Genomic DNA, 19845 nt, shown 5'->3' with positions numbered 1-19845 from the left:
CTTTAAAACACTGAATGACTTTCAAAAAGTTTTTGCCATCACTCACTTGGAAAAAACCCACGGCTTATCATTTCCAGGTGAATAGAGTTCCAAAAACCTTCAATGTCATGTTCACCATTGAAGTCTTCTGGGGCTTTGAGGTCACTCACTATAATAAATTGACTCATAAAAACATGCACATAATGTACACAATGAACTATATACACAAATGTACATTAAACTTACCTGCTAACTTGAACACCCCTTTTCTGTGTAAGTCCATAACTACCACAGGGGGGTGAAACCCACAGTTTATGCAGGAGTACATGTATTCTGCGTCAGTCAAAGCCTCAAAATGGCAATAAGCATGGAAAATGGTATCCCGAGAAGGAAACTTCACTCTTCTTAAGCCCTCCAATGAGTCAATGACCCTTGAAGCAGATACATGGTTCTGTAATATGACAATAGGGTGAAGAAGACTATGATTACACAGATATTTAAATTTGGGCACCAAAATATCATAATGACACAAACACATTTTTAAAGCAATCTTCAGATGAGTATATTTTATTTTTGTGATCCTCACCTGCAGATTTTCTCTCAAAAAAAGGCAAAGTTCAAGAGACAAAACAACATGGTTGTCAAAGTTGTGAAGCCCATCTGTCCACTCCTGGTACCTGTAGACCATGTGGCACCGAGGACACGATCTATGGTGTGTTGAAACATCTGTTAAAGACAAATCACATTAATGTCAAAACATTAGTATAGGAACAATTATAACTAATTATTTCACACTGATGTTTAATCTTATTCATTAAAACTTACTCTCAATCACTCCCATCATGCTGACAATCCTCGCTTTATTGGTAACTAGAACAGCCTCATCAAGTTTTGGGTGCTCTGGGCACACCTGGCACAACGTTTCACATGGAAAGAGCTGTTTCTGATGATCCATTTTCTGTGAGATGACATTTTCTGGAAGAGATCCAGGTATTTTTTTCTCTTTAAAAATATAGCGTATACTCCTTTCGACGGCAGCATTGTCCTCAAAGGAAGAACTCTCCTGAGTCATCTGTGATGGGGTGCCTGATGATAGTGGTACAGTTGATTTGAAGATGTCTCTCTGTGTCTGGAAGAGATGCCATTTAGCTATGTTTTTATGAGGACATGATATTCGAGGCTTTGCACAAGCACAATGCCAGGTGTTCCTCAGAGCATTGTAAGTCACAAATATTCTGCCAAGACGGCAGAAACTGTGTATTTCCGGCTCAAATACAGACAAACAGATCTGTGTTGAGGATCCACCAAAATCCACCCTCACACAAAGTGGAGCATGTGCCATCTGGGCAGCTTTCTGTCTCTTTATGCATGTAGCAGCTTTGGCCTCTCCAAAAAATTTAAGGTCCACCATTTCCATCACAATGTGCTCTTGAAGAAAAACCTCCTTTACAGTTTCTCGGCAGTAATCTAGTGAGCGATGGTGCTCACATAAACTGAAGCCTAGTCCGCTCCGCTGGGCCAGCAACTGGTATTGCTGACAATCCTCAAGCTCACATCTAATATTGTGAGACATCCCCCATGTTTTCCTCTGAACGTGAACTGGCACAGAAAACCCATGGCCAGTTCTCTGCACAGCAAATAACCCTTTAGTTTCATCTACACAAACACACTGCAGATGACTGGCCAGGCAAACATCTATTGATTGGTTGGAGTGCTTCCTCATCATGTGAGCCTTGTAGTTTTTGGTACGAAGAGCAAGGCCACAGTGAGGGCATGTCATTTTCATGGACTTTCCATCAGCTGCAGTTTTATTGAACATAGAGGGTAGAGCATATGAATGTTCTAACAAAGACTCAGAAAATGGTTCAGATCCCAAAGACAAAACCTTGGGGGGGAGACGGGGCTCCTCGAAGAGTACTGCCGGAGGAATACGGGTCTCCTCGGAGAGTTCAGCGGGAAGTAGGGCTGCCACAAACGATTATTTTGATAGTCGACTAGTCACCGATTATTTTTGCGATTAGTCGACTAATCAGATCATCATCCATTGGACGTACAGCGTACAGCTTATTGCACCAGCAGCATCTGGTCTTATATAACTATCATTAGCTTACAGCTTGAAGTGTTTGTGCTAACTAAAAATAAAGACAAGATGGTAGTTTATTAATTTTTAATGAAATTTGCAGATTGTTTCGGTGAAGTTTAATAAACTCCTTGCTTTCTAAAATATAACAGGACACCGGAGTATATTCTCCAGCGTCTCACACTTCTGATAATCAGCTGTCTGCTTGACAGTTTTAGCTGTGCAAAAACTATAACTTTAATCTCAGCCAAACCGATTTACTCAGGAACAAATAAAATACTAAAGAAAGCCAAACAATAACATTTTTAAGTTATCTAAGTGACTTATATATATGTTTAACCTGACTAGCGAAAGACGGCGGTGGGTTTGAAAACGATTTGCCGGGAGTCCGGTGTTCTCACGGCTCTAGTTAGCCTTGCCCCCGCCTAGCTAACGAGCTAGTGGGTAACAGACATCTCCGAAAACGTCGGAGCGCTTTTGAAAATATGTGGTGTCTTGATAAACTGAGCAGATATTTGAGGTTTACACAGCTACATTCTCGCCTGAAAATATGTTAAACGTTTATTTTGTGACCCAGAAAGAATAATAAGAGTAAAGTTAAAACTAACTAGCTGCCGCCATTGTCGACAACTGCGCTGGGCTGCGCTATGAATTCTGGGACACAGCTTCTTCTTCTTCGGGGTTTAACGGCAGCTGGCATCCTTGTACATGCAGTGCTGCCATCTTCTGTTTCAGTCCGTTATTACACTCTTAAATCCTACTACTCATTCCTGCGTCCTTTGTGATCTTACAAAGCTTCAAACGATGCGTCGACTATTAAATTAGTCGTCGACGATTTTAATAGTCGACATAATCGTGACTAGTCGACTAATCGTGGCAGCCCTAGCGGGAAGCAGTCCTGATAATGGTGGCTGACTTGGTATTGAAGAATGCTGACAAGACAATAAATGCCTTGCCATATCCCCACGCCGTATGATTGTAATCTTACAGACAGGGCAGTGAAAGTGTCCTATTGTCCTACAAGGCAGCCTGCACCGGCATATCATTTTATCTGTAAGAGAAAAAAACAAACAAATAAACAAACAGATGTAATTTAAATGTAGTTGTATAGAATGCAATCAATTTGTCTAACAATCAGATTGTACATGTTAACAAAAACATCCAAGCCAACCTCAATAATGAAAGTTAAATGGTATGGATCAAAAAAGTTATGTCTAGGAAAGTGGTGAAAAGTAAATAAAAATATATTTTATAAAAACACTATTTTTGTTGCAGATGAATGAACTGAACTGTACAATATCAACAGCAACTTTTAAGTCAACAAAGATACTGCAGAAGTGCTTAAAAAAGTGCATATTTATAACTATAAAGTATATTTAATACAAACATACCTTTGAAAGGCAAAGCATTTTTTATATGCACACTTAGATGCTCCTCAATCTTTGCCCTGACAGTAGGGCTGAAAGTGGGGCACAAAGGGCAGTGAAAGAGTCCTCTGCAACACGTGTTGCATTCCTGCAATTCTGGCTTTAAGCCCGAATTCCAGATTGATAAGTGCATCTAAAACAGAGAGAGAAACAGATAAACACCATATATACATTTAAGTTAAGGTTTTAGCAGAAATAACAATTTACAGTTGGCATGTAATAGATTTGGGAAGAAAATCCTTGAAAAAACCCCCACAAATATTTTACAAGACACTTTAATTTGTGAGACATGTTTCTATTGACATATAACAGTCAATTGAACAGAGGCTAACTAAAATCTGGGCAATAAAAAAGCTGTACAGAATAGAATGACGAATAGAAGTATTGATAAATATATAAATCTGTTTGTGACGAAATTTACAGTGTTGACGCTAACCAAAGGTGTCACAACAAGTACACACGTTCCTTACTACAGTTTAGATACCTCTGTTTAAAAAGCACCGACTCGACTTTTTAGTCAAGTCGAAGTAAGAAGTACAGGGTCTAAAATATAATTTATGTACAAAATTTTGAAGTAATCTTGCGTCCAAAGCACGCGTGCGGGGGGCTGATTTACAAATGTACGGATTACAAAGTACAGATACGCGTGCTAAAATGTGAGAAGTAGAAGTATAAAGAAGTATACAGTAGGCACAAAAAAGTACAGGAGTAAAGTAAAGATACCAGAAAATTCTACTTAAGTACAGTATTGAAGTATTCGTTATTTCGCATCTCTGACGCCAACAATAAATCATACTCTAATGCAAAATGTGTTTTTTGCTTCTTCTCGCCCACAGAAGCCGTTAATCCAGCTCTCTTACTGAAACCAGGCCCAGGAAAAAGCATATCTGTGTGTTTCTCTGCCATGGAGCACGATGAAAAAACATTAAAATAAGGAGGAATGTTGTTGTAACGCAAAAAAAGTGGCAACATGATCATTGTAATAAAACTAGACGATTCCTAGAATTATGAAATCACTAACGGCAAATTTATTTAAGAAAGACTTAACCAACCTTTGCGATCAACTTGCAAGACTTCCACGGTATCCATGCGTGTTTGATGGAAAACAACAATGGCGGAGTTTGCGCTCTCCAGTCGCATGATAGGTGAGTCCTAGTAAATAATTTTCCAGTACGTGTACGTTACACATGCTATTTTTAAAAAATTATTATTATTATTTTGCTATCTGTCAAACTTGCTGGAGAAATGATTGAAATGTACTGAGTGTGATGCAGTATGGCAGCGCTATTATGGAATATGCTGTGAACTTAGCTAACATTACTTAGCAGTAATATGAGTTAATTTACTCAAGTGAAAGCTTTAAACATTAGCCTGATACATAACTAGCTAACTTAAGGCTTTCTGGTTAGCCCTCTGGGGTCAACGGACCCAGAATCTCCATTTCAACTTGGGTCGAACGTGTGGACTTCAAACTATATACCAGTTTTTAAATTGTGTTGATAGGCCACGTAAAACTGGTGTTTTTTGTGTTTAATAAAACAGTGGCGTTTCCTCCGGGAAGAAACGGTAAAAATGGCGTTTTCTAAGGAAAGCGCTGGCAGACACGCTTTGCTTGTGAGTGAAAAACAACAGTTATTGGTGAAAAAAGAAAAAACACTCCTTCCCTATTGGTGGAAAAATGTACCATGTCAACCAATCAAAAAATGATATGGCAACATGTGGCATTTGGTTGTTTGGGAAGAGGGGGAAGTTTTAGGAGTGAGCAAAAGAGAGAGAAAGACAGTTTTGATATATGAGAGATTTGTGACGTTTACCGTGTTTGGAAAAAGCCATCAAAGACAGATTACAGTGTAAACGCTGAGTGACACACCTGCTGATTTATCCCTGTGCTGTTCTCATCTGTGTTAGAGTGGACACAAACTATTTTTTGGCGTTGCATAAATAATTTGTGTGCCTTCTTATTTGATGCAGAACACCTGATTGTTCTGCAAATAGATTTAAATGGTTATATAAAAAAAGTCTGAGCCTTGGCTGCATTTTTAGGTAAATAGTACCATATAACTTTGTTGTTTACAGAACTTGTGCATATTTTTAAAAATGTACAATTTCTATTTGCATTTCAAGTTATGAAAATGATTCGTTAAACATGCTTGTGGTTTTTACAGTTAAAAATTTCACTTTCTACTTAAATATATCTAAATATTGTCTGAATTTAGATAAATTGTGCTGATACAGTTTGTCAAAATGAGAAATTAACAGATTGGCAAGATAAAGGTGAAATATAGAGGCCAAATCAAAAGTAAGGCAAGGCAAGGCAAGGCAAATTTATTTGTATAGCAGAATTCAACAACAAGGTGATTCAAAGTGCTTTACAGAGACATTAGAAACAAAAACAAATAAAAAGCATGATTTAAAATTGATTAAAACAAGTCAAAAACGGCCAATTATACCCTGGACCCCAGATTTTTTGAGTATTTGAAATAATGGTAATATGAGTGATCCATATGGTCACAAAGAATAGCCACTTGTTTCTGTGCTACCAAAGTTCCCCGGCTTTCATTCAAAATGTGTTTATCGTCATCTGCACATTAAACTACTTAAACATTATAAATGTCTTCAAGCTCACACTGAGGCCTGTGGGGCACTATCAGCCATACATTTATGTGTTTTTGTATATGAATATTTCATACTTTAAGGCTGCCTGTTTATTTAAGGGAGATGAACAAAATACATTGGATTTGTACACAATAATATCACAGATGATAAATTAAATAGATTTTAAGTAGATGCTTGTGCATTCTTAAAGTCTTATATGTTGAATTGAACTATGTGATCTGTTCAAAGCCTCCCAGTCAGTGCTGTTCTCTGTGCCTGTCTGACTGTACATGATGTTATTAGCACAAACACTTTAAAGGTGATCATTTAGGACTTCAGCAATAATACAGACAGCAATGTAGTTAGCAATAAAACCGTTTTATTGGGAATTAACTTAAAAAACAAACAAACAACAAACAAATGCCTGTCTCCTATTTTTTGTCACACAGGAAAGAAGCATCAATTTCTGATGAGAAGACATGTATTTCTTTATTTTTTTTTTGGGGGGGGTCAACAGGAGATGAATATCTCTAACAAGTTGATTTGTTCACATTTTCACATCTTAATTTTTAAGTGAAATGTGCATTTTGAGTTTGTACACTATGTATATAAGGTGACAGTTTCCTTTTGCAGTATTTTTGTGTGGTTTGTTTTTCTATTTCTTAACAAAAGGTGAACAAAGGTATTTAAGTTCACCTAGGATGATTTGTTTTAATTTTCACATGGTTTTACTGAGGTGATGTGAATAGAAACATGCATTCTTTTTGGGGGTCGGCAGTGGCAGCATGTGCTGGAAAAGCTTGAAAAGGGACACTGAAAGTGTTTAAAAAGTGCTTGAATTTGACCCTGAAAAAGGCGTATGAACCCTGACTTGCTCATCAGAGGTTATATGATGTTGGGGTTTTCTCAGTTTTTTGTGGGTTCTTCGCCTTAAACCATAAATCACCTTGAGGCAACTTTTGTTACATTGTACAACTTTCCTCTTTATCATTAACCCCATGTTACCATTTTACATAAAATGATCTTGTGCCTTTTCCCCCTAATGTCCCATGTTCTCTTTTCTGTCATTTCCTGTCAGCGAAAACTTGGACTTACTGCAAGCAGTGTAAAAACAACTAATGCAATATGATAATTCCAAATGTCACCTAAAAAGTGTAACATATTTCTTTCTAATAAACTTGTTTCACATACATGTGGGCTATTTCTTTAAGATTTTTGTGGCACTGATAAAGTAAATAAACTGATAAACAGCTCGCCTATTTTCCAAAGAATAACAAAGGTGCAGTCCCTCTGCTGTGAAACGTAAACAGTTAATGTGGACAGTAAATCATTCTTCATAATGGATCTGTTCTCTCACACAAAGAGCAGTAATAATGAGTCTGAGCCTGGCTTTGTGGCGTGCTCGGTGTGGTGAGGAGGAAGAGAAAAGAAATCAAGTCCTCGCCCTTAATTCATTTTACGGATGTGCCACTATATAGAGTGCAAAATGGACCAATACAAAATGAAGAATACACACTATTTGTTACAATTAGTGAGAAGCATGTAGCACAAAAACACAATTAACACAAATCGAAAGCTGCGTTCACTGCTGTTGTCAACGGGCTTTTCTTTGCCTACAAAGGCTAAACAAAGCATATTGATGAAAAAGAGATGGTTGTTAGATCTGACAGTCATTACGCGCATGAGTCGGAGACAGAAAGAGGCAGTGCAGGAGAAAATGAGGCAAATCGTCGGAGAAAGAAAGCAAATGGTTTATGCTCTTCATTATGATTTTCTGTTAACAGCTTCTGCTTCATTGAAGAGCGTCTGTGTGGTGACGGCCTTTTGTTTCACCAGCTGTTTTGGAGCGTAAAAACACCTTTTTACCTCACCTAAAGGGAAGTGAAAGGAGAGTGTCAGCAGCACAGAGAAATTACACAGAGTCGGATTCAAACATCGCATAAGTGGTATCGCTGAAAAACACACCTGCTGTCGCCCGACACCTATATTACAAGCAGTTGCATGTACCATAAAATCTCAAGTGAAAGCTGGAATTTAAAGTTAAACTGACATGAACAATTTTAAAATGAAAGTTTACAGTATAAACATTCATATTCCCACCTGGTTAATGCACTTTCCAGACTTTAATCGAGACACAGGCTGTTCTGTTATCTTGGTCACTTTAAGTTTAAGCAAATGACAATAAACCTTTTACTTCCTCATATAGTTGCCTGCTGCTCTGTGCAGAAGTCCTATGTACGTTACACACTTCACCTACAGCAGGCCTCGTAAGCATTAATAAAATATAACCTGCAGCACAGCTTTCCAGCAGAAACAAAAGAAGAAAAACTGCATGGAAATATCCACAAAGATACACCCTGAGATGTAAATACACGTGTGTGTTAACCAGCTGTCATTTCCAAGGCACTGACGCTCCAAATGAAATCATTATCTCATGATCAAAACATCGTCTGACAAAGGAAGAAAAACACAGGTTAATAAGAGCAGCCGTGCTGTGGGATCCGCCATGCTGACATTTAAAATGAGTGATGACAGAAAGTTAGTGGGTTGTCATGTTCAAGTACAGATGTGAAGCATCTCAATGGGCCCCTTGCAAAATGTTTTTATAGCATCATTGAAAACATGGGTTTTAGAAAGTGTATTTAAGCAGTGACTCTGTCCCCAGTGTTCACAAAAAAGGCACTAATTGCACTGCTATCTCTAGCAGCTTATTTACTTGTGAATTTGTAGCACTTAAGTCTTGATGGAAATTTTATTTGATTTTATCATCTTACAAGAGAAGAATACTGCATTTGTGCATGATTATTTTCCTTACTGACAGTATGCACTGTATGTATGCCTGATCTGTTACAGTGAGCGTTATGAGTGACTTGCTTTTGTTTTTTTCGATTTCCTTATCCTTCATCAGAAGTTCTTCAATTGAGATATGAAAAATAGTGAGAGTGTTTTTGTTGTTTCTTTTGTTTTTAGTGAATGAAAATTTCTAAGAATGATTTGGTGATTATGAAGGTGAGTTTCTGATTTCTTCCTCCAACACAGCAAAAAAAAACACTAGAGAAAAAGCCTCTCTGAGTCTCCAGCTGAGGGATAATCTTAATTGTTCCCCTGCCCAGGAGTGAGACTATTTCCTTCTCCTGCAGTGTTGAATTGTGGGATTGTGGAAGCTCAAGCATAAACCCTCCACAGTCCATATGCATTTTTTCCCTATAATTCAGTCACCCTTTTCTGTTATTTTCATTTTGTTGGGCATACTTGTCACTCACTTGCAGCAAACTCAATGTTTTGTTACTGAAAAAAAATCTGTATCCAAGGGTCATTAGTCAACCATAATCATTATGTTACTATCAGGCAGACTTTTTCTGTAGAATAGTCATCAAAAATGGGAATTGTGCAAGTTTTCCTTTTATATCACACAGCAGAAAACTTGAAGAATGGTGTGTGAGTTTGTGGCTTGACATTTCCCTCTTGTATCCAGCCTAGTATACGCCCCAACTGTGTCTTTGTTAATTTGAAAGTTCACACTATGATGGATAACACCAGGAACTCCATTTTTTCATTGTTGTTAGTTTTTACCTCTCTTTGTATTTACGTGTAATTCACATTTCAAATCTGCCGTGTCCGAGCCAACACAACAATCAAATGTTGTTGTGATGACTGAGATACAACAAATTCAGTTTTATCTACATAGCACCAAATCACAACAGTCACTCCAAGGCGCTTTATATTGTAAGTTAAACAAAGACCCATTTGAGCAAACACTTGGAAACAGTGGGAAAGAAAAACAGGAAGAAACCACTAGCTGAACAAGGCTCAAAGATGGCAGCCATGATCTGAATGATGGGATAAATGATTATGTGGCAGTGGTATAGAGCCCCAAATTATTAGTTGTGTGCTGTTGTACAGTATTTATGTCCAGACTTTTATTTCAGTCATTTATGTATTTGTCTGATGACTAGTCAAAGTGGTGGACCCAACACAGACACAAAACACTCACTGATAGTGGTTACAGGCTGAGCTCCTGATTGGAGGTGTTAATAGAAGGGATGTACCAATCTGATATACAGTCCGATCCTGGCCCAAATTACTGGATCGGATATTGGGATGAAATAAGAAATGTAACCTGACCCATTAAATGTCAAAAAAGCGCTTCACAAAACTTGCAACATCGCATGGTCTCACACATGTTGTTGTGTTTGAGACCTGTTGGCATGTCAGCGGTGTGGAGTTACTTCAGAAAAAAAAGAGCAAGACCGCAGAGTCTGACTTATGCAATGCAAATGTTTCATGATGGCAGCAGTGTTGGGAACTTTAACACCACTAACATAATTAAACACTTGCAGAAACACTAAGGAAAGGAATACATGGAATTTATCCAGGCCTCCAATGCTGAGAACAAAAAAGGTACTGTATCAACAAGCACTTTTGGAAACCATTCAGAAGCGTGAGAAACTCCCTCCAGAAAGCAACAAAGCAAAGCTGATAACAGAGAAAATTGTTGATTTTATAGTGCTTGATGACCATACCCTTTCTGCTGTGGAAAATGCTGGTTTTCAAGGCTTAATGGAGCATTTGGTGTTGCCAAACTGCCATTTCATCTCCAAGCAAGCTATCCCAGAGATGTACAAGCAGTTGTCTAATTTCCTCTCTGAATGTTTGGAAAGTATTCCCACGTTAAACTTAACAACTGATATTGGGATCTTGGACGTCTGTCCATCGTCATTTCTAAGTCTGACCACACAATTGACAGACTCAAGTTTTACTTTTACACTATAAAAAAGCAGTGTTGCAGACTAAACAGTTTCATGGTTAGCACTCAGGAGAGTCCATCTCTACAGCTATGGAGGAAATGTTGGAAAGAAAAAATTCGAAGAATTAAATCTACGTTATTTTGCAAGACAATGCCAGCAAAGGTAATGGATCAGCAAGGAGTTACAAGTTTGGGATGCTTTGAGCACACGTTGCAAGTCGTGGTGAATGAGGGACTGCTAGCACCAATGTAGTGGATGTGACGCTGTGGTAGTTGGAAGAAAAATAGTGGGTCACCCTCAACACAAGCATATTCACGTTTAGAGGACATTTGAATGGAGCTGAATATGCCACCAAGAGGAGAGTGTGTGTGTCAGAAACGGTGACGTCATTCTAGATTAGATAGACTTGTCGTTCAGTAGATACACCACCAGTGCATATTAGAAAATATGCTGCCTGTGTCATGAACCGAAGTTCCGTGCGCAAGCTGGACCCAGAAGCAGAACACACACACCAGGGTAGGAGGTAATAAAGAAAGCAAATTTATTATAACTAAAGGTGTCCCGTGAGGGTAGCCGAAAAAACAACGTATGGAACCAGAAGAAACCGAGGGACTGGGGAGGTGAACTTCGCAGGGAACGCCGAGAGCGGGGCTGTGAGAAGGGAGGTAGCCGGGCTGAGTGAACCAGAGGGGGGAGGGCTCCAAAAGGGTCGAGACGGCGAGGCTGATAGTGCTTCCGAATCTCAGGCGGACAGGTGGACAGGCAGGTGGCTCGCAAAAACGCCGAGTTGTGATCTGAGTACACAGGGTAAAACAGAGTCAGTTCCAATGGACAATTTGTCATAAGGGGTTTTTTCCCGCAGGTGTACGTTACCGCTGAGAGGCGACTACGGACTGGCGTGGAGCAGCAGGTAGGGCAGGATTAAATAGTCCACCTGGTGATCGCCTGGGATGGGATGCAGGTGTGGGGTTAGCAGCCACGCCCGTGGGCGTGGGCATCCCAACAGCACCCCGTACGCCGGGCCGCGGACCATGACAGCCTGGCTCAAAATAGTACAGCAAAGTATGTTGAGATCCATAAAATGGACATGGAATAAAGAGCAAGAATGAGGGCCCAAGTTTAATCACCCTACCTGATGATACATTTAATATTATCATTTGGCTATTCTTATAATTTCAGGGACTTCACAAGTGCAGAAACCTCAAAACAATCAAAAGCTACTTTAATGGTAGAGGTATGGAACATGGACGAGGTTTTGAGGAGAACTACTCATGAAAGAATAAAGTTACATTGAAACCAAGCACACCATTGTTTTTCTTGTGACATTACCAATAAGTTTGATGTGTCACATGGCCCTCTTTCTATTGAAAAAACAAAAGTTGTATCCAAGATGGCCGACTTCTAAATGGCCACCATGGTCACCACCCATCTTGAGGAGTTTGCCCCCTCACATATACTAATGTGCCACAAACAGGACTTTAATATCACCAACCATTCCCATTTTATTACGGTGTATCCATATAAATGGCCCACCCTGTACATTAGATTCATCAGAGTGACATAATGTTTGGCATTCTTGGAGTCAGCAAAGAAGACTCCTCGGGTAGAATCTACAAGCCCAAGAGACTTGAAAGTGTTTTGGATAAAATCCCGAAGGAAAACACTGTAAATCCTGTGCCTCAGTGAGCCAACCATTCAGCGTTCAGACAATCCACTGCTGTACTGGAAAGTCAACCAACCTCGATTGCCCACTCTGGTTTCTACAGCAGCTAAATTTCTCTGTGCACCTACAACAAGTGTGGAGAGTGAGAGACTCTTCAGTACAGCCTCTATTGTTATTGATGAAAGGAGAAGCAGCCTGACAGCTGAGAAGGCTGAAATGCAGATCTTTCTAAAGAAAAACCTCCCTCTAATGTTAAAGTGGACACGTTACAAAAGGGTTATTAAAAGAATGAGCTTTTTTTTTCATTCGAGTTTGGGCAGCTAACGTTTTATCATAAAAAAGTGGTATCGTGCCATTCCTAGTTAATAGCATAGGGACTGGGCAGGTAGTGAGCTGAAGAGTGGACAGACGGAAATCGGCCGAAAGGGGAAGAGGAATCAAGAGGGTGTTCTCAAATAAACAGAAGCCTGAGACACATACCAGAGGAACCAGTACAAGGTTGAAATCACCAGAATGCTAAAGACAACTTAAACTAAACTGTCAAAGGCGCTTGCAAAGAAAAGCGTCTGGACTTCTTTAAGTTACTTGAAGACGTTTCACCTCCCATCCGAGAAGCTTCTTCAGTTCTGAGGTCAAATGGTGGAGAGTCCCAGATATAAACCTAGTGGGAGTAACCCCCCACAGAGGGACAAAAGGACCCCCTGATGATCCTCTAATCGCCTGAGCCAAGGTGTGAAACTGGGTGTGGGTCCCAATCAGCCAGAGTATCGGGTGCGTTCATTGTGAAACCTGGCCCCACCTTATCATGCGAATTCCTGAGATCAGATTGCCCAGGATGTGAGTGGGCGTTAAGGCGTCTGGGAAGGGATCTCAAAACTGGATTGTAGATGGCAGAGAGTTGGTGTCGTAAACCACCGCCTCTGTTCAAAGATGGTCGCTCACAGTGGACATAGATGGCTTCTTTCACTCCTCTTTCAAACCATCTGTCCTCTCTGTCCAAAATGTGAACATTGGCATCCTCGAAAGAGTGTCCTTTATCCTTAAGATGCAGATGGACTGCTGAGTCTTGTCCTGTGGAGGTGGCTCTTCTGTGTTGTGCCATGCGCTTGTGAAGTGGCTGGTTGGTCTCTCCAATGTAGAGGTCTGGGCATTCCTCGCTGCACTGTACAGCATACCCCACATTGTTAAGTCTGTGTTTTGGCGTTTTGTCTTTCGGGTGAACCAGTTTTTGTCTAATTTTTTCTCAATGGGCCCCTTGCAAAATGTTTTTATACCTTTCCACTTCCTCCATGTAAAGGTTGGCTACAATAGGTGACACCTCAAAGGAAGAGTACCCAGCCACTGGTACAGATATGTGGACGACACCTGGGTCAAAATCAAGACACAAGAAGTGGAATCCTTCACTGCGCACATTAACGCTGTGGATAAAAACATCAAGTTCACCAGGGAAGACACAAAGGACGACTGTTTGCCTTTCCTGGACTGCACTGTGCACATTGAAGAGAATGGCAACCTCAACATTGAAGTTTACCGGAAGCCCACACACACGGACCAGTACCTCCTCTTTGACTCCCATCACCCTCTGGAACACAAACTTGGAGTAATTAGGACCCTACACCACCAGGCAGAACATGTTCCCTCTAAGCCTGAAGGAAAAAAGAAGGAACACACACGTGTAAAGGAAGCACTCAAAACGTGCGGCTATCCTAAATGGGCGTTCTTAAAGTCAGCAAAGAGGCACAGAAAAGAAGACCAGACACCAGCGAGGGAGGATAAGAAAGACAGACGCAACAACATTGTCATCCCCTATGTAGCCGGTGTATCGGAAAAAAAAACTCAGGAGAGTTTTCTCCAAGCATGACATCCCGGTGCATTTCAGACCAAGCAACACACTCAGACAAAAACTGGTTCACCCGAAAGACAAAACGCCAAAACACAGACTTAACAATGTGGGGTATGCTGTACAGTGCAGCGAGGAATGCCCAGACCTCTACATTGGAGAGACCAACCAGCCACTTCACAAGCGCATGGCACAACACAGAAGAGCCACCTCCACAGGACAAGACTCAGCAGTCCATCTGCATCTTAAGGATAAAGGACACTCTTTCGAGGATGCCAATGTTCACATTTTGGACAGAGAGGACAGATGGTTTGAAAGAGGAGTGAAAGAAGCCATCTATGTCCACTGTGAGCGACCATCTTTGAACAGAGGCGGTGGTTTACGACACCAACTCTCTGCCATCTACAATCCAGTTTTGAGATCCCTTCCCAGACGCCTTAACGCCCACTCACATCCTGGGCAATCTGATCTCAGGAATTCGCATGATAAGGTGGGGCCAGGTTTCACAATGAGCTCACCCGAAACCCTGGCTGATTGGGACCCACACCCAGTTTCACACCTTGGCTCAGGCGATTAGAGGATCATCAGGGGGTCCTTTTGTCCCTCTGTGGGGGGTTACTCCCACTAGGTTTATATCTGGGACTCTCCACCATTTGACCTCAGAACTGAAGAAGCTTCTCGGATGAGAGGTGAAACGTCTTCAAGTAACTTAAAGAAGTCCAGACGCTTTTCTTTGCAAGCTCCTTTGACTACGATGACCTGGATGACTGGGAACCTTCACAGACTTAAACTAAACTGGTTACCACATCACTACAATGTAATAATCTGGCAATCAATGAATGAGTCCTTTTATTCAGGCAGTGATCAATGGATGTTGCAGGTGTGCCAGCGAGAGGCCAGACTGGATAGAGAGCACTCCCTCCTGGAGGACATCACACAGCTGGAAAGACCTGTCTGTATTCACATGCTCACAAAAAATGGGTAAAAGGGGGAGAGAAAGACAAGATGAGAAAGAGGAAGAAAATAAAGAAGAAAGGAGAAGGATAGTCCTGTTAGAGGAGGATAAAAGGGGGAAATCTAGGAGCTGACAGGCACTGATTGACAGCCTGGCTCTAATGGATATCTACTCCCTTTTCAGAGCACAATCAGGTGAGGAGAGTGTGAATCATGCAGAACCCAGAGGTTCAGAGGCTACCTTCAGGTCCTGAACACAGGTACTTTCATGCAACAGAGCACAAAAGCAATGTTGGAGGGAATGAAACTTGTCCATTACAAGTCATGGTTGTACATAAGGCATTGTAAAAGGTACCTTTTAAAGTGAGCTGAATGGTTCCTAGTATTCCTGGGTTTTAGTCAGACTTCTACACAGAGATCAGTCCAGAAAAGCAATACTGCAACATCACAAATCATGCTCATGACTTCTTTTTTGGTTAGACTTCCTACTAGTATTAGATATTTAACACAAGGTATTAAAATCTAGGTCGATATGTAATCATTGATGTCACTCATGTATCTGAAATGAGTTTTAAAAATATCTGAATTGTCTGAGTCATGTCCACTTTTGAATAACTAATGTGTTCTTGTACAATCTAACAGGTCCAATTGTACACATAAGTGGGTCTGTATGGAAGACTTTTGTTGTAATGAAGAATTCCTTCTCTGCGCTCCACCTAGGCTGTCAGATGTATCCAGAGAACAGTTGCCTTTCCTCCAAGACCTCACAGTGCCCATCAATTTCTAACAGAAGAGTTTGCCCTGATGTCACAACATCGATTTTCCTTAAGCTCTCTCTCTTTGATCTGAACTGCCATGTTGCTCTCAGAAACAAACACTTGAATAATACCTGCATTTTTATATTGGATTATGTTGGTTAGTATGTTACCCACTCCCTCAAGAGGTGTGCTTATTTTTGATCACCTAATTTGCACTGCTTATGGTGGATGGCTTGCATTCATACATTTATGGATTTAAAAAAAATAGCATCCCAATAGCAGTGTGCTTGTGGCCTCTGTAATATGTACATGACTGAAAAAAATGTGGACAGTTTTAACACAGACTTTCTGTATAGTACAAAGCACTATGAGCTGCTTCCAGATATGAATTTACTTTTTAGATGAATGCCTAATGTGTTTGGAAATGTGAGATTGCTTGTAATGTGTTTATATGAGTTACACTACAGTCTCCTCAGTCAAAGGAGCTTGGAAAGAAAAGCGTCTGGACTTCTTTAAGTTACTTGAAGATGTTTCACCTCTCATCCGAGAAGCTTCTTCAGTTCTGAGGTCAAATGGTGGAGAGTCCCAGATATAAACCTAGTGGGAGTAACCCCCCACAGAGGGACAAAAGGACCCCCTGATGATCCTCTAATCCACTGAGCCAAGGTGTGAAACTGGGTGTGGGTCCCAATCAGCTAGAGTTTCGGGTGTGTTCATTGTGAAACCTGGCCCCACCTTATCATGCGAATTCCTGAGGTCAGATGGCCCAGGATGTGAGTGGGCGTTAAGGCGTCTGGGAAGGGATCTCAAAACTGGATTATAGATGGCAGAGAGTTGGTGTCGTAAACCACCGCCTCTGTTCAAAGATGGTCGCTCACAGTGGACATAGATGGCTTCTTTCACTCCTCCTTCGAACCATCTGTCCTCTCTGTCCAAAATGTGAACATTGGCATCCTCGAAAGAGTGACCTTTGACCTTAAGATGCAGATGGACTGCTGAGTCTTGTCCTGTGGAGGTGGCTCTTCTGTGTTGTGCCATGCGCTTGTGAAGTGGCTGTTTGGTCTCTCCAATGTAGAGGTCTGGGCATTCCTCGCTGCACTGTACAGCATACACCACATTGTTAAGTTTGTGTTTTGGTGTTTTGTCTTTCGGGTGAACCAGTTTCTGTCTGAGCGTGTTGCTGGGTCTGAAATACACTGGGATGTCATGCTTGGAGAAAACTCTCCTGAGTTTCTCTGATACACCGGCTACATAGGGGATGACAATGTTGTAGCGTCTGTCCTTCTTATCCTCCCTCGCTGGTGTCTGGTCTTCTTTTCTGTGCCTCTTTGCTGACTTTAAGAACGCCCATTTAGGATAGCCGCACGTTTTGAGTGCTTCCTTTACATGTGTGTGTTCCTTCTTTTTCCCTTCAGGCTTAGAGGGAACATGTTCTGCCCGGTGGTGTAGGGTCCTAATTACTCCAAGTTTGTGTTCCAGAGGGTGATGGGAGTCAAAGAGGAGGTACTGTGTGTGGGCTTCCGGTAAACTTCAATGTTGAGTTTGCCGTTCTCTTCAATGTGCACGGCGCAGTCCAGGAAAGGCAGACAGTTGTCCTTTGTGTCTTCCCTGGTGAACTTGATGTTTTTATCCACAGCGTTAATGTGCACAGTGAAGGATTCCACTTCTTGTGTCTTGATTTTGACCCAGGTGTTGTCCACATATCTGTACCAGTGGCTGGGTACTCTTCCTTTGAAAGAGCCAAGAGCCTTCCTTTCCACTTCCTCCATGTAAAGGTTGGCTACAATAGGTGACACGGGGGAGCCCATGGCACAGCCATGTTTTTGTCTGTAAAAGCCTTCGTTGTACTTGAAATATGTAGTGGTGAGGCAGAGGTCTAACAGTGTGCAGATCTGATCGGGTGTGAAGTTGGTCCTGTCCTCCAAGGAGCTGTCTTCTTGTAGTCGTTTTCTGACAGTCTCCACCGCCTCCGTGGTGGGTATGCAAGTGAAAAGGGAGACTACATCAAAGGACACCATGGTTTCATCTAGATCCAGGGTAAGTTTCTGGACCTTGTCGGTGAAGTCGGTGGAGTTCTTGATGTGGTGTGGGGTGTTCCCCACGAGAGGCGCAAGGATGGTAGCAAGGTGTTTAGCAATGTTATAAGTGGCGGAGTTTATGCTACTGACTATGGGTCTGAGTGGGACAGCTTCCTTGTGGATCTTGGGAAGTCCATAGATGCAGGGTATGGCATCCCCTGGGTAAAGGCGGTGATATGTAAGGCGGTCAATAATTTTGTCCAAACAGTCTCCACAGTTCTCCTGCTTAATATGAAGCTTTGTGTCTTCATTTAGAGTAGACTAGAGGATGGAAACCTGCAGTAAATCTGTAATTGACTACAGATTAAATAAAGTGTAACCTTTCATACACATGCATTTCAGGCTTTAGCACTCTTGGCTCAGCATTCATTTTTTGATGAGTTGATGTCATCCATTGACCAGTTGAAATTGTGAATGCTTTGCTTTACTTGTGATTACGAGCTGAGTGTCCAAACACCAGCACAGATGGCAGCAAACTAAAATGCATCTGTTCAAATGTATCTGCACATTCCGCCAGCCAACCAAATCATGTCGTGATTGGCAGCCATCAAAAATCTTCTGGTATAATTCTGGCTGGATGTTTGACCATTTTTCTTGTCAGAGTTCCTTTAAATTGCTTTGTTTCCTGTCATTTACCCAGCTTTTCAGTGTAGTCCACATATTTTCAACATGGTTAAAATCAGGGCTTTGGGAAAGCCTTTCAAGAAGCCTAAGGTTCTCAGTCATCCAGGTCATCATAGTCCAAGTCTAACATTTCACCTCTCATCTGAGAAGCTTCTTTAGTGGTAAGAGCAATTTGTGGAGAGTCCCAGATTTTAAGTCCTATGGAAGTGTCCCCAAGAGGGTCATGGACCCCCTATTGATCTTCTACCTAATCACACAAGCCAAGGTGTGAAAAGGGGTGTGGGTCACAATCACCCAAGGTTTCGGGTGAACCCATTGTGAAGCCTAGCCCCACCCTATCATGTGATTTCTTGAGGTCAGATGGCCCAGGATGTGAGTGAGAGTTAAGGTGTCTGTGGATGGATTTCAAAACTGGATTATAGGTGGCAGACAGTTTGTGTCATAAACCACCGCCTCTGTTCAAAGATGGTCGCTCACAGCGGACATACATTGCTTCTTTCACTCCTCTTACAAACCATCTGTCTTCTCTGTCCAAAATGTGAACATTGGCATCCTCGAAAGATTGACCTTTGTTCTTTAGGTACAGATGGACTGCTGAGTCTTGTCACATCGAGGTGGCTCTTCTGTGTTGTGCCATGCGTTTATGAAGTCCACTTCAAAAATGTCTTCAAGGAAACTTAAAGAAGTTCAGATGCTTTTCTTTCCAAGGTCCTTAGACCTTTCCAGAAGCCAAATGATAGCCTGCTTTATCCATTTAAAACATAGTTTTGATGTGTGTTTGGGATAACCGTCCTGTTCGAAAACTGAGCTGTGTCAAGTTTCAACCGTCTAGCTGTAGATTTGAGGGTAAGTTGAATCATTTGTAGGTAGTCCTCATTATTCAATCCACTTTGTGCAGTACTACTAGCAGCAAAACAGCCCCAGAGGTTTGATCCCATGATGATTGACAGCTGGCAAAATGGCCATAAAGCTCAATCTTTGACTCATGTGACCAAAATTTTTCTCCAGAAGGCATTTAGCTTGTCCATGTAAACAGTTGGAGCAGGTCCTTCTTTGTTGGTTGGCACCTTCTCATTTCATAAAAATGTAAAACACCTCA

At 41.3% G+C, this 19845-nt stretch overlaps 1 long non-coding RNA gene across 1 annotated transcript; it reads right to left on the bottom strand.

Moving 5' to 3' along the window:
• Positions 1 to 45: 45 nt before the first annotated feature.
• On the bottom strand, positions 46 to 1415 carry LOC145421171 (uncharacterized). The gene is made up of 4 exons (XR_013902471.1): positions 805 to 1415; positions 566 to 705; positions 226 to 430; positions 46 to 148 (listed from the first exon to the last, which is right to left on the bottom strand). It is a non-coding gene; the product is annotated as an uncharacterized LOC145421171 (long non-coding RNA).
• Between the last annotated feature and the right edge of the window lie 18430 nt (positions 1416 to 19845).

Source organism: Astatotilapia calliptera, chromosome 16 (genome assembly GCF_964374335.1).
Source record: "Astatotilapia calliptera chromosome 16, fAstCal68.1, whole genome shotgun sequence".
NCBI lineage: Eukaryota > Metazoa > Chordata > Actinopteri > Cichliformes > Cichlidae > Astatotilapia > Astatotilapia calliptera.
Note: the sequence above shows the minus strand (reverse complement) of the source record. Positions and strands in the feature narration are given on the sequence as shown.